This window comes from Dermacentor silvarum, chromosome 8, assembly GCF_013339745.2.
Source record: "Dermacentor silvarum isolate Dsil-2018 chromosome 8, BIME_Dsil_1.4, whole genome shotgun sequence".
Lineage (NCBI taxonomy): Eukaryota > Metazoa > Arthropoda > Arachnida > Ixodida > Ixodidae > Dermacentor > Dermacentor silvarum.
Window position 1 is genome coordinate 38717939 of NC_051161.1, and position 12165 is coordinate 38730103.

A 12165-nucleotide genomic window follows, 5' to 3' on the forward strand; every position below is an offset into this window, starting at 1 on the left:
AAGAAATGAGGGCGGTATGGAAAGTATGCTATAGGGCGCGCTATATCGCGAGACTGGCTCTAATATCGCGGCAGTTTATCGCCGGTGCGTTGCTTTTTTTTTTTTCTTTTTTTAAGTCTCCATTTCCTTTCTCGGCTCGCGAATCGCTGCGTCGGAGCTTGGCAGCGACGTCAACTGGAGTACAGGCAAGAATGGGCGGAGCGAATAGGAAAAGAGGCGGAGTAACGGCGACGCCAAAATTAGCCACCAGCGAGCTGGTGAAGGGCTCGTTGGCGTGTTGCCTTATGCTTTGCGCCCACCCGCGACTATTGGCTCAGCACCCCACTAACGAAGAACATGGTTGAAAACAAAGAAACAGGGTTGAAAGCAAGATACATGATAATTATGTTTCATAATAGAGGAACGTAATAACTTCAACACGAATATTGCATAGTAGGTCAGTGAAAAAAGAAAAGAACAACTTTATACGCACGAAATCATATTCACAGATACAACGTTGTCATGTTGCAGGATACCTTGTAAGTATCGTAAAACACGAGCACGATAATTTCGAAATGAATACTACAGTATAGTAGGCCACTCAAGAATAAAATAAAACCACGTATTCACGAAAGCAATGTAATAGCTATTAGCGTTGTTATATTGCAAAAAAAGAAAAGAAACGCCAGAGGACTCGAGCTGACTGAAACGTTGATGGCCCGGTTATAGGGCGGCAGTATTAGCAGGTACTGAATTCCATTCGCGGTCGCGAATGCGTGGTCGTGAATACATTGTCTAATTCGTGATAAATTACAGCTCCAGTCTTTCGCACCAACTGGCTCAACTTTCAATCCCCGAGGAAACAATTAAGGGTTCTAAGTCGTTATCCTATGTGTTCCAGCCTAAAGGAGCACAGCCTTGATGAACTAAGCCTTCGTCAAAAATATGCGGGATATACTGCGCGCCCCCAACATATATGTGGTTCGGCTGTGTGGTGCGGTATCCGTGGCGCTCAAGACCTCTGAATCCCTTACAAAAATCATTATAGCCACTTTGTTGCGTTTCTATTGAGTGTCTTGCGCCAACAGCAGACTTTCTGTTGAGATGCAACTGAATATAATGTACCATTTTTGTCAGAGACGGTGAGTACGGAGGTGTTTCATTTCTCAAAGCGTTGTAACTTACAGTATACCACAGGAACTCCCCTTAACAGCCTGTAGTCAGCCTAAAGGTCGCAGGCAACGTTTCCCGTATGCACTTTTGACAAAGAGCGTACATGCACGTATACTGTTTGAATAACACAACGAAACGAACTCATAACTCACGTGTGCAGCGTCAGATCGTGGCTAAACACGACATAAAGTCTATCGGTGAAACCCCAAAAAGATAGCGTGTGAGAATACGCACGCAAAATATAGCCCGAAATATAGATAAATAATAGATATAAATAATGTATCATTGAGGGTTTCTGTTCTTCAACAGAGTTTGCTGTTGGAATGATACATGATATTTAGAAAAGAAGCAGCGGGCAAAAAACGGAACTATATAAAGAGGCAGTTCGAAGGAGCTCAATGTCATGGCAGGAGTGCAATGTCAAATATCGTAAATATTGCAGAGCCCACACTTAATACACCCCACACACTGAATTCTGACCCGGAACAGCTTATCCTTCTATTGCAGAATATCAGGTGTTCGCTAATAAAATTTTTAAAACATGTACACAAAATGTTCAGTAAATAAAATATGTTCTGCTATTGACCTTGTTTTTTTACATTGTCTAGGCTGTTGTACTTCTACTCTCGACTGATATTTCTGTTAGTCACCTATATACTGCAGCAGTATAGTCTTGTAAAGTGTTTAAACGAACGCCAATATTTGTTTGTTTGTTTGTTTTACGAGGGGCTGGGCCTACATCAAGAGAGAGAGGAAAGGCAGGGAGTTCAACCATGCAGAGGCGAGTTTCCGGTTTGTTACCCTGCACTGGGGTGGGGTTTATAGGGGTTGCAAAGAGGGCAAAGAGAGAGATAGAGAGAGAGAAAAAAGAAAAACAGGAACAGGTAACAGAAAAGGCGTTCCAATCACAGGCGTTCCCACAGGCCGGTCGATCTCAAGAAGAGCTATATATATATATATATATCAAATCTTTGTAACGCACCTATAGCCCGCTGTCTCTCGATTTTGCAAAGTATAATGTACCGGTAAAATGAAATCGGAAAGTACTTGGATACCTAATTATTCGCAGAGCTGCGCAGATGTATCTAACGTATAGACCGCTCGAGAAATAGAGTGCTAGCTAGCAAACTTTATTCCAATTACTTGCGAGCGCTGCCGCCGCACTCGTTAGATGACAGCTACGGCTGATCGATCCTGTTAAGAGTATGCAGGCCTATACTTGCCTCAAACGAATCACGCTTCCTCGCTCCGGACAGATTAACGAAGTGCTCCGAGCAACTTGAGCTTCAGTTTAGGCCGCTGCTGTATGGATTTCGGGCAAGTGCCCACGGGCGCACCAGACCAGCGGAGACTAATTATTGCGGGTTGTGAAACAAAGCAAGTCTATTCCTCTAACGGATATATATATATTCGCCAATTAACACTTCAGGGTCGCGGGCGACTATTGCATAAGCCTGCTGCAACTGCGTGAGCTAAGAAAAGCGGACGCACCGTTTCGTAAATGTCGATGACGAAAAAAAGCAACAAGACACACAGAAAAACACAAATACTCAGCTTTGACTAACGAACATCTGCCGTATTGATTTTTTTTTGTTTTTTTTTTTGTTTTTTTTGTTTTTGTTTTTTCACTGGTGAAATTCGCGAGAACCGAGGCGCAATCCAACATGTCTTTCTTTCGCAAGAGCTGCTTGCCGATGAGCTAGCGGCCTCATTCGGTATGCTCGTTGTTTGTATCAGCCGGAAATTGTTTTTTTAGAGCGCCCTGTAGAGCGTGCGAACTGCTTTCAGAACTCAAGGCCCGGTTTTCTCGTCAAATTTAGGGTAGTCTCGATGAGAGTGCGTTATCAGGTATTAATTCGGATTTGAGGTTCCGCATCATACTGAAACCTTACAGCTATAAGGTGCGCCTCCGGAAACGCAGACGTTGGCTTGAGGGGAACCATGCCCCTGATTATCGTGCTTACATATACACCAGAAATATCAGATAAATCAACCAGGGCTCGTTATTTGCAATTCGCAAATAAAAATGTTCTTACGCTGCAGAGGCCGAACTCACAAAGACTTTCGTTCGTGAGTGCTCCTTGCCATTGGCCTGCTGAATTCGCTAATTATATGTCCAGCATCAGGATTGAAAGGAATTTTCTTTTACAAACAATTCTAGCGTAAGACGTTTTTGTTTTACGGGCCCAGAAGTACACTGCAAGTATAGTATACCATACAGGGTCCGAGTTCACAAAAACGTCTTACGCTAGAATTTTTTTGCAAGAAAAAATTCTAGCCAATCCATGATGCCAGACATATATTAGCGAAGGCGGCCAGCCAATGGCACGAGGCAATTACGAAATAAAAGCTTTGTGAATCTGGCCCCAGAAGAATATATAAACATAAAGGTATAAAAACTTGGCAAACATAGATTTTATAATGTATACTAGTATACTAGTAATGGAAACGGATTAAGCCATCATGCGATGACAAACATATATATATATATATATATATATATATATATATATATATATATATATATATATATATATATCCGTATGTTTTAGCTGCATGTTTCCCTGCAAAAGCGCCAGAATGCAATTATATACCGATGGTCAAGAGAGGACAGCTTTATAAGGGGGAGAAAAGGCGGAGAGGTAAGTAAGGCGTGGTAGATCCAACTCCAAGCATCGCGCTTAGAGAGACTGACAATCAATTTTCCTGGTGCGCGTTTATTTGTTATAAGCAATAGAAAGCTTACCGGTCGGAGTGTCTAATCATGAAGTAGTAACGAATAAAACACCGCGGAACATTTTTTTTATCAAATTTTTCTATCTGCAGTGGAAGCAAGCTCAAAACAGTGATAAGTGAGCGCGATATATAGCGACTATGCACCGGCATTGGTGGGAGGCAGACGACACGTCGCCGTAACTGTGAGAAACTATATTATTCAGTTTATCAAGCCGACGTTCCTGCGATTCATGTTTTCCGAAGTGTTAAATTATTTGTGCAATAATGGCTATATGTTGTCGTGGTTTCCTTTTCAACTGCTTTGGTCATTAATCAGTCAATAGCGTTTTTTAGTGAAGCCAAATCAATTCTGGAAAGCGAAACAGCGCTTTTACACGTGAAACGCAGTTCAACGTGTTGCCGTGTGTGTGTGTATATATATATCCTCACTGCACATGTGCTAATGTTGTAGTGCTGGCACTGCCATTTACGATACAACTAGTCGATGGTATTTTGTATCTCACAGGGAGACCACAGAATTGGGGGTACTTACTCGCAAACTCGCGCGCGTACAAACAGCCTTTGCGCCGCCATGCGTTACGCCATGTATTACTTCGTAACACGCATAGAATAAAGCGCAAGCGTCTAACAATGTATGAACTGCAATTTTAAGCGATAAGAATGCTGTACTACAGCCGACTTAGGTACAGCAATATCGTGTACGATCTTGATGTACATCCGGAGTATCAAGATTTCACCGCCAGGCCACGCCACTTCCAGGTTTTAGCGACTTTCTTTGCCAATTAAATATTATATTTCCTACTTAAATCGCTTACAGCGTGCTACATTCCACCGCTATAAATCACGGTCATTTCGTTTCCGCCAACCTTTCGCAAATACATTCTGGCCAGTTAGTTGGCAGACCCACTAACGCTCACTGTAACGTAACTAGATATTCTATACTGTATACTCTATAGAAACTATACCGGCGTTCTTCCTTTGAAACCTACAGATTGTCTGTAGAAAACTTGCGGACTACCATGTATGATTACACTTCCTGTCAAATAACGTCTACAGCTGGGAAAAAAAAGAAAGAAAAAGATGAAGGAAACGCTAAAAATCTACGAACCACAATAGACCGAATAAATTATAGGCATGTTAACTACAATTGTCTAGAGACTGCATACAGAGCTTATGCAGCAAAAGGACAATTACATACATAAGTAGGCAATGCGATCTATACAGAAAGCTTATACAATTCGCAGACTCTACTGAAGTTCGCCCGGTCAAGCGACCCGTTTGAACGACTGTGACACTCCTCCGCGCTCCGTTGTGTGTATGCGTGCTCTTTTTTTTTTTTTCCTTTCTCTCTATATATTTGTGTGCGTTTTTTCTTAATCTCTCTGTTTCCCCTTACCTCTTCCTCAGTGCAGGGTAGCAAACTGGATATCTGTCTTCCGGTTAACCGCCCTGCCTTTCGCATGTCATCCCTCTTTTTCTCTCTCTCTATTAAATTATTTTTTGTAGGCGAGGCGCGCTGTTCCTCACTGCGTTCTCGAGCATGCTGCCGCACAGACTCAGCTCGTTGTTGCGACTTTTGTCGCTGAAGCCGTGCCACCTATGTCGCGCTGGTGAGCTCCCCTTCTTTCTTTCTTTCTTTCTTTCTTTCTTTCTTTCTTTCTTTCTTTCTTTCTTTCTTTCTTTCTTTCTTTCTTTCTTTCTTTCTTTCTTTCTTTCTTTCTTTCTTTCGCCTGCTGTGCGGAGAAAGAAAGTCGGGCCCCGTGCACCTGTTTCCGTTTTGTCATCTCCTTCAGCCTCACCGGTGGTCCGGACCGCGAGTGCCGCGAGATAAGCACACCACGGCGCTCCCATATACGTCATACTTGCTACTACCTCTGTACCTCTATGCATACACTGTCACAGTGCTGGTTACGTAGAGAAACATTACCGCGATTATCGTATGCACTCAAACGAACTGAGAAATAACCATAACACCTTCGAATGTTCGTTTGAGATACCTGTTTGCATATATAAATAAGCCCTGTTAAACTGGCTTCATGTCAGGCACTGCCGCAAGGCGAAACCGCGACATCAACGAGAAAGGCGCCAGCAACAACCGCATAAAATATCCCACGCTGCTATCGTGACTGCGGGTTGAAGTGTATAGGAAGCGATGTTAAATTGAGTCCTAGCTTTTTCTATATGGCTAGCATATATGGATTATCCAGATGGCAAGCGATATGGCTAGCATGGCTTATCTGCCGCGGTATAGCCCAGTCGATATATGGCGTTGCGCTGCTGAGCTCGAGGGCACGTGTTCGTCCCTGGCCGCGGCGGGCGCATTCCGATGGGGGCGGACTGCAAGAACACCCGTGCATCATGCATCCGCGGTGCTCGTTAAAGAACCCTGCAGGTGGTCGAAATGAATCCGGATACCCCCGTACACCACGACGTTTCTCATAATCGGGTCGCGGTTTTGGCACGTTGAAGCCCCGAACTTAATTTTCTATCATGAATTGGCCTTTACCACGAAGTTGATACGATCTTCACGGGAACCGGAAAATAAAGCGTATCCTCCAACGTGTTATCCAACCAAATCGTACTATCGCGAAAAGAAAAGAAAACGTATTATCCCGAAAAACGTATTATGCAGAATCGTATCTACGCGGTTCCACTGTATATGGACAACGTCGAAAGTGCCTCCTCTCACGTTCTGCACGACACACCTCTTCAATCCACGCTTTTATGTCACTCATTGACAGTTGACTACTATATATGCGGGAGGTGGTGCTCAGGCGAGCGTTTGCCAATAAACCACCACCTATACACGATAAACCATGCCACAAAGCTGCACTCACTCACTCACTCACTCACTCACTCACTCACTCACTCACTCGCAGTCAAAGACACACGCACACGCTCATCTCAGTAAAAAAGAAGTGTCAGCAGCAGTAGCCATCGGCTCCATGGAAACTAAGTGTCGCTGCCCGCTTAATGGAAGATTTCGCATCCGTTTTCAATAAGACAAGCCTTTATTCAATAACGACGATCCGATGCGCTCGCTACTCTTTTAAGGAAAAGCCATGCTGGGTTTTGTTCGGCTGTAATGACATCGTAATGTACTTTTTTGTAGGGCACTGCGCAGCAGACCATGGCGTTATATAGGTCCGTGTCGTGGCGAGAACATCAACGCGGACGGCGCCGTCGTTGCAGTCGCAAGTAGCCTTCATTTCATAGCGCATTTTGCGGAATACGACACGAAAGGCAGATGTCCGCTGCTAATCTGCGAAAGCGGCAATAAAAATATCCGCTATTCACTTTTAGTGCCCATAAGAAACCGCCCGACCAGGAAATGTCGGTTTTATGAGCAAAAATTAAAACAAAGAACGAGAAAGAAAACTAGAACGGATATCTGCAGGCAAGCATGACAGATTGACCCCGCAGCTTTCTGTTCTATATATCTCTCTTCATTTTTCTTCTTTTTTTTTTTTCACCGCAACACCGTTCAATGGGCGTCGTCCCAAGCAACGCGTGACACCTTCTACCCAAAATAATCGGCTTCGCGGCTTCTGGGATGCAAAAGGAAAAGACAGAAGGGGAAAAAGAAAATTGAACAGAGAAAATATCCGTGGCCATGTAGCCGCGAAGCGAAACACGAACTGACAGAGAGACCGTAGATGAAAAGAAAGTTACAGAACCATTTCCCGAGAGAACTCATTTCTCGAAAGAAAAAATAAAGAAATAAAATACAGCGCCATAAGCGACGCTTTGATGACGCGAGTTTCTTTTCTGGCCGCGTTTTTCGCCGCCCCGACTTCGGAAAGCAACACGACTGAAACCATTAGCTGCGCAGCTGCGGCCCTGCAGTGTTCCGCCTACACTATTTTTTTTTTCGTCTCCCCGTCCTTATAGCGTCTCTTAATACGGTGCAGCGGTGCCGCCGATGGTGTTGCGCGTCCTACCTTACGCAGGCGCGCAGAATATCCATGGCCTCTCCAGCATGTCCAGGGCCGAGCTTGTCTATAGGGAGTTGCGCTATCCCGGTCAGCGGCAGTTGAAACTTGACCACGACACAGCAAAGGTGCTACCGTCCACTCGTCTGCCTGGCGTATGTCTCTGAGAGCCTCGGTAGGCCATCTAGCTCTAAAGCATCACTCCTGGTACCAAATTCTGGTGCCCAACGTGGGGCTTCATGTTCGGTTGGCGCCGCCATGCGCGCAAGAGCTTCACCGCATCGATCCCCCATATCAACCCGTTTTAATTAGTCAAATGTCGTATATGCAACTAAAGCGCCCCAAACGCTATAGGGGAAAAGCCACGCAAGCGCTCGTAAACATTGTAGCGCGTGGTGGCGGGGTGATGGATGATTCAGGTCCTTCCATTGATTCGTCCAAAGCCGCGACTCACCTTCAATCATCGTCAATTCCTTTATCCTTTGGCGCCGCTCCGTCTACTTCGACGTCAATGCGTCTGTGTAACTGGTCGTTCTTGTGCGTAAACTGTATCAGTTGCTTGACACCTGAAGGTATTAACGGCAGTTTATGGAATAGCAGATGTTCATAGATTTCCGAGTAGGTACTGCAATTCCAAAGGTGCAGGTTGTTGCATGTATCACACATCGCTATAGCCGGATACGAGATATTAACTACGCCAAGAGCAGTAGCCAGCAAAGTCATTCTCGAACTGATTCTCTAGTCGGCAATCACGTTTACTTCACAAGAAATTTCGCCAGCTGGAGGATCGAGACGGACCACAAGAACTAGACTTAGACTTAGATGCTGGCTTAGAACATCTGCACCGCATCCCTGTGGTGCGTCTCAGCTTGTTCGTATTACTCTTGAAATTACTCACCATGCGACTCGCTCAGCCACCTTCTCTATTGAAAACATTGACGTCTGTCTTGGCCACCAGCGCGAAACACTATATATACTCATCCGAATCCTCCAAATTGGCGAGAAGCTGCAAAAGGATGCCATCAATCGCTTCAAGAGAGCTATCCTTCAATCGCTTCGAGAATCGCTTCAAGAAAGCTATTCTTACTGCCGAAACAAAAAAGACTGAACGACGCATTGACGCACTTTTCAGAACGCGAGCGCGGTTTCAGTTTGAAGACCCTCGGGAGCATACAATTTCGTACAAAAATTACTAGAGGGACATCTTGCGCTGTATAGTTTCTATATGCCGAAGATGCAATTATGACCGTTCAGTGAGCGTGGGATGGATGGGTATAGTACATGGATTGCTCTAAATTTTGTCCTTTCTGTATTCTACGATCTTGCTAACTTTGCAAATCGATCATTTTTTAACAAATGTCGCGTTTTAAATGAAACAATTCGCAACGATTATACACGTTCGCAGGGTCATGGTATATACGTTTAGAAGTACGCGACTATACTTAAAAATTTAGGCCAACAGAGGCGGGTAAAGCGTAACAAACAAAGCCGCAAGAACGTCCGAAGTCACAAGCACGAAGAAATAGATAAATCTATGCATTATATATCCATAATTCCCACGGTAGCTCAACGATTGCAACGCCGGGCTTCTTTAGTAACTAAAGTATATCCAAGTTTTCACTGCACACAACTCGCCCACGGAGCGCACAGGTTTCATTTCCACGGCTTTCGGTCGGTATACATAGACTTCGCGTTTGCAACCGCGCCGAGTGGAAAGCGTTCGCGGCAGCAATGGCACGGCCTGTCTCGCTCGCGGTGGAGTTTAGAAAATGCAGAGGGGGAGGCATCATTTCGCGTACACCGCTGATGGCGCTGTCACGCGTCGCACACGCACACACACCGTTTGCGTGCCATCTCTCGTAACAAAAGAAGTGTGAAAGCCCGATCTCTATACCTTCTTTCTTCCTTCCATTCGCGTCTCCCATTCTCTCCCCCCGTATACATACATCTGCGATTCAGTGTTCGCTGCATACGGCATTTGGCTGCTTTTCCTGAGCGCGAAGGCGCCATTGGGCTAATGACGTAGATGCGCGTGGATCTCCTCCTTTCTGGCTGTTTCGTGTCGCCGTCGCATATTCGACTGCGGATTTTGTGTTTGCTTTTGACGTGTGTTATAGCAAGCGGGGCGCGACACTCGACTGGTCCGAACGTGTGTGCAGCACCGCGTCGGCGAGTGGTGCAGAACGTAATGTGTATATGTGTGTGTCCGGACGCGTGCGTTGGAGACACGCCTGTTTCTTCCGAGTTACGCACGACCGCTATCTCTTTCTTCCTCTCTCTTATATCCGCCTATAGCCAGGATGACGCGACGCAGTGGGCGCGGGGATGCGGACACACCTTATTTTTCGTCGAGCGGCGGCGGAAGCTTCTGGAATTTATAGAGTCACGACGTTTCGTAATCTATACCACGTGCAGTTTATGCGTCGCCTTGCGTCGTGCCAAGTACGGGTTCGCTTTGGAGTGTCATCCTCCGAAGACATTTATGCCCGTGTATATTCTACAAGGTTCGTCCACTCCACGCAAACAACCTCGACTCAAAAGGCAGACTGTATATAGCGCCGTCTCTCAGCTCGAATTGTCACTGCGCTTGATCGAATCTTCTACTGAATTCTGCTCAGTGCGCCTGCTCGAATACACTGGTACGAAGGTGTGTTTCTCAAAGTACGAGTCACGTGCCTTCTTCAATGAAGTACTGGCGGCGTTGTGCTCCATTCGGTGAAGTGCCGTACATCATGTATAAGGATTCGTTTACACCGATTCCATTCTTTTTAACACGAAAGTGTTTTATGCCGGGGTCCACCAAGACTTCACTGACGTATTTCCGTGACGGAAATACGTCAGTGAATACGTCAGAACATAATACAAAGAAAGAAACCAGAAGAAAAAGTTCCACAAACATGCAAAATTTGGAAATCGAACCCACGACCTCGGTCCGCGACGATAGATCGCCGAGCGTTTAACCCATTGCGCCACAAACGCATTTGCAGAGAGCTACACAGACGCGCCTTATATATCTAACACTCCTCCGTGTACCCGCGCTCTTGCTCGGGGCGGTGCCGCCGCCTACGAGCAGAAAAGAGAAGTACTGCATTATGACACTAACGCGCACCGACAGTGAACGCTTCGGTGGTCTCAGCACTACGACGCCTCGATGCCAGCATTCGAAGGGACGCTGGCATCAAGAAGCACTACCAACGCCACCTAGGTGGCGTTCACCGTACTCAGCACAGCGGAGCGTGGCCTCCGCAATTAGCTCTGAAAATGTTTCTGAAGTTGATCGCGGAGGCTGCAATTACGACGCGCTGTACGCGCTGATTTGACTCGGTGACGATTCAGTTACGTGCTTTGTCTTGCGCGTTGTATTAGTGTGCCAGTTACGTGCTTCGTCTTTCGCGTTGTGCTAGCGTGTGCAGCGTAGTGCAGCTTCCATATGCACGACGGTTGCTCATGGTCATCGACGTTGGTAGTCGTGATGGAGGAGACGTGCCACCAGGCGTCAGCGTGGGTGCATCAACGCCTAAGGGCGCTTTAGCCACAAAACACCAATAGACATTATATATCAATGTGCAATAAACATTACACTACTTCTGTGAAGACACGTTTCACTTTCGTGTTCTATACCGATTCCTATATAAGAGGGATCAACCACATGTTTTTTTTTATCACTCATCACAACGAGTGGCCGATATCCGCGCTAGCGTAGCGTAAGCGCACGTGGCGACCCGCCAGCCAATGGCGAAGGACAAGAAGAATGAAAAATGAAGAGAACCGTTACGTAATTAATACGGCCCGCGCAAGAGCTAGACCTCGAGTACAGGTCCGGGAGCGTCTCAACATCGATAACGAGCACAGCTCCCTTTTATTCCGTGTGGATATTATGCTTCTGTCTCTTCAGTCCCTCTGTCGACACTTAATAAAGGATACAAACGCGAGCGGGATTTCCGGTGCATGACACAGCGTTCTGTTCCCTCCAACAAATGTAGTAGAATAAAGCCGATCGAACCATGCAGCTTCCTCAAATCGCCTATGGCGCAGCTTCAATGTTTCCAAAAACAGCTCATATAGCCATCCCTGCAGCCCGCGTTAGTATACATAGAGTTATACTATACCCAAGGGCAGACTTTTACCGACCCCATACTAGGCGTTTTATTGGCCGCGTAATGACGCAGAAGGACGAGTATATACCACATAAAGAACGAGACAATGTTTGCTCAAAGGTCTTGCCGGCCCTTTTGAGCCAGCAGGAAGCCCGCAGAGAACGGGCAGAAGCAGGCTCGAGATATACACCGAGTGTGTGGCGGCGGGCCTTCTCGCACGCTTAGCTTGCACGAGCAGCAAGAAAACG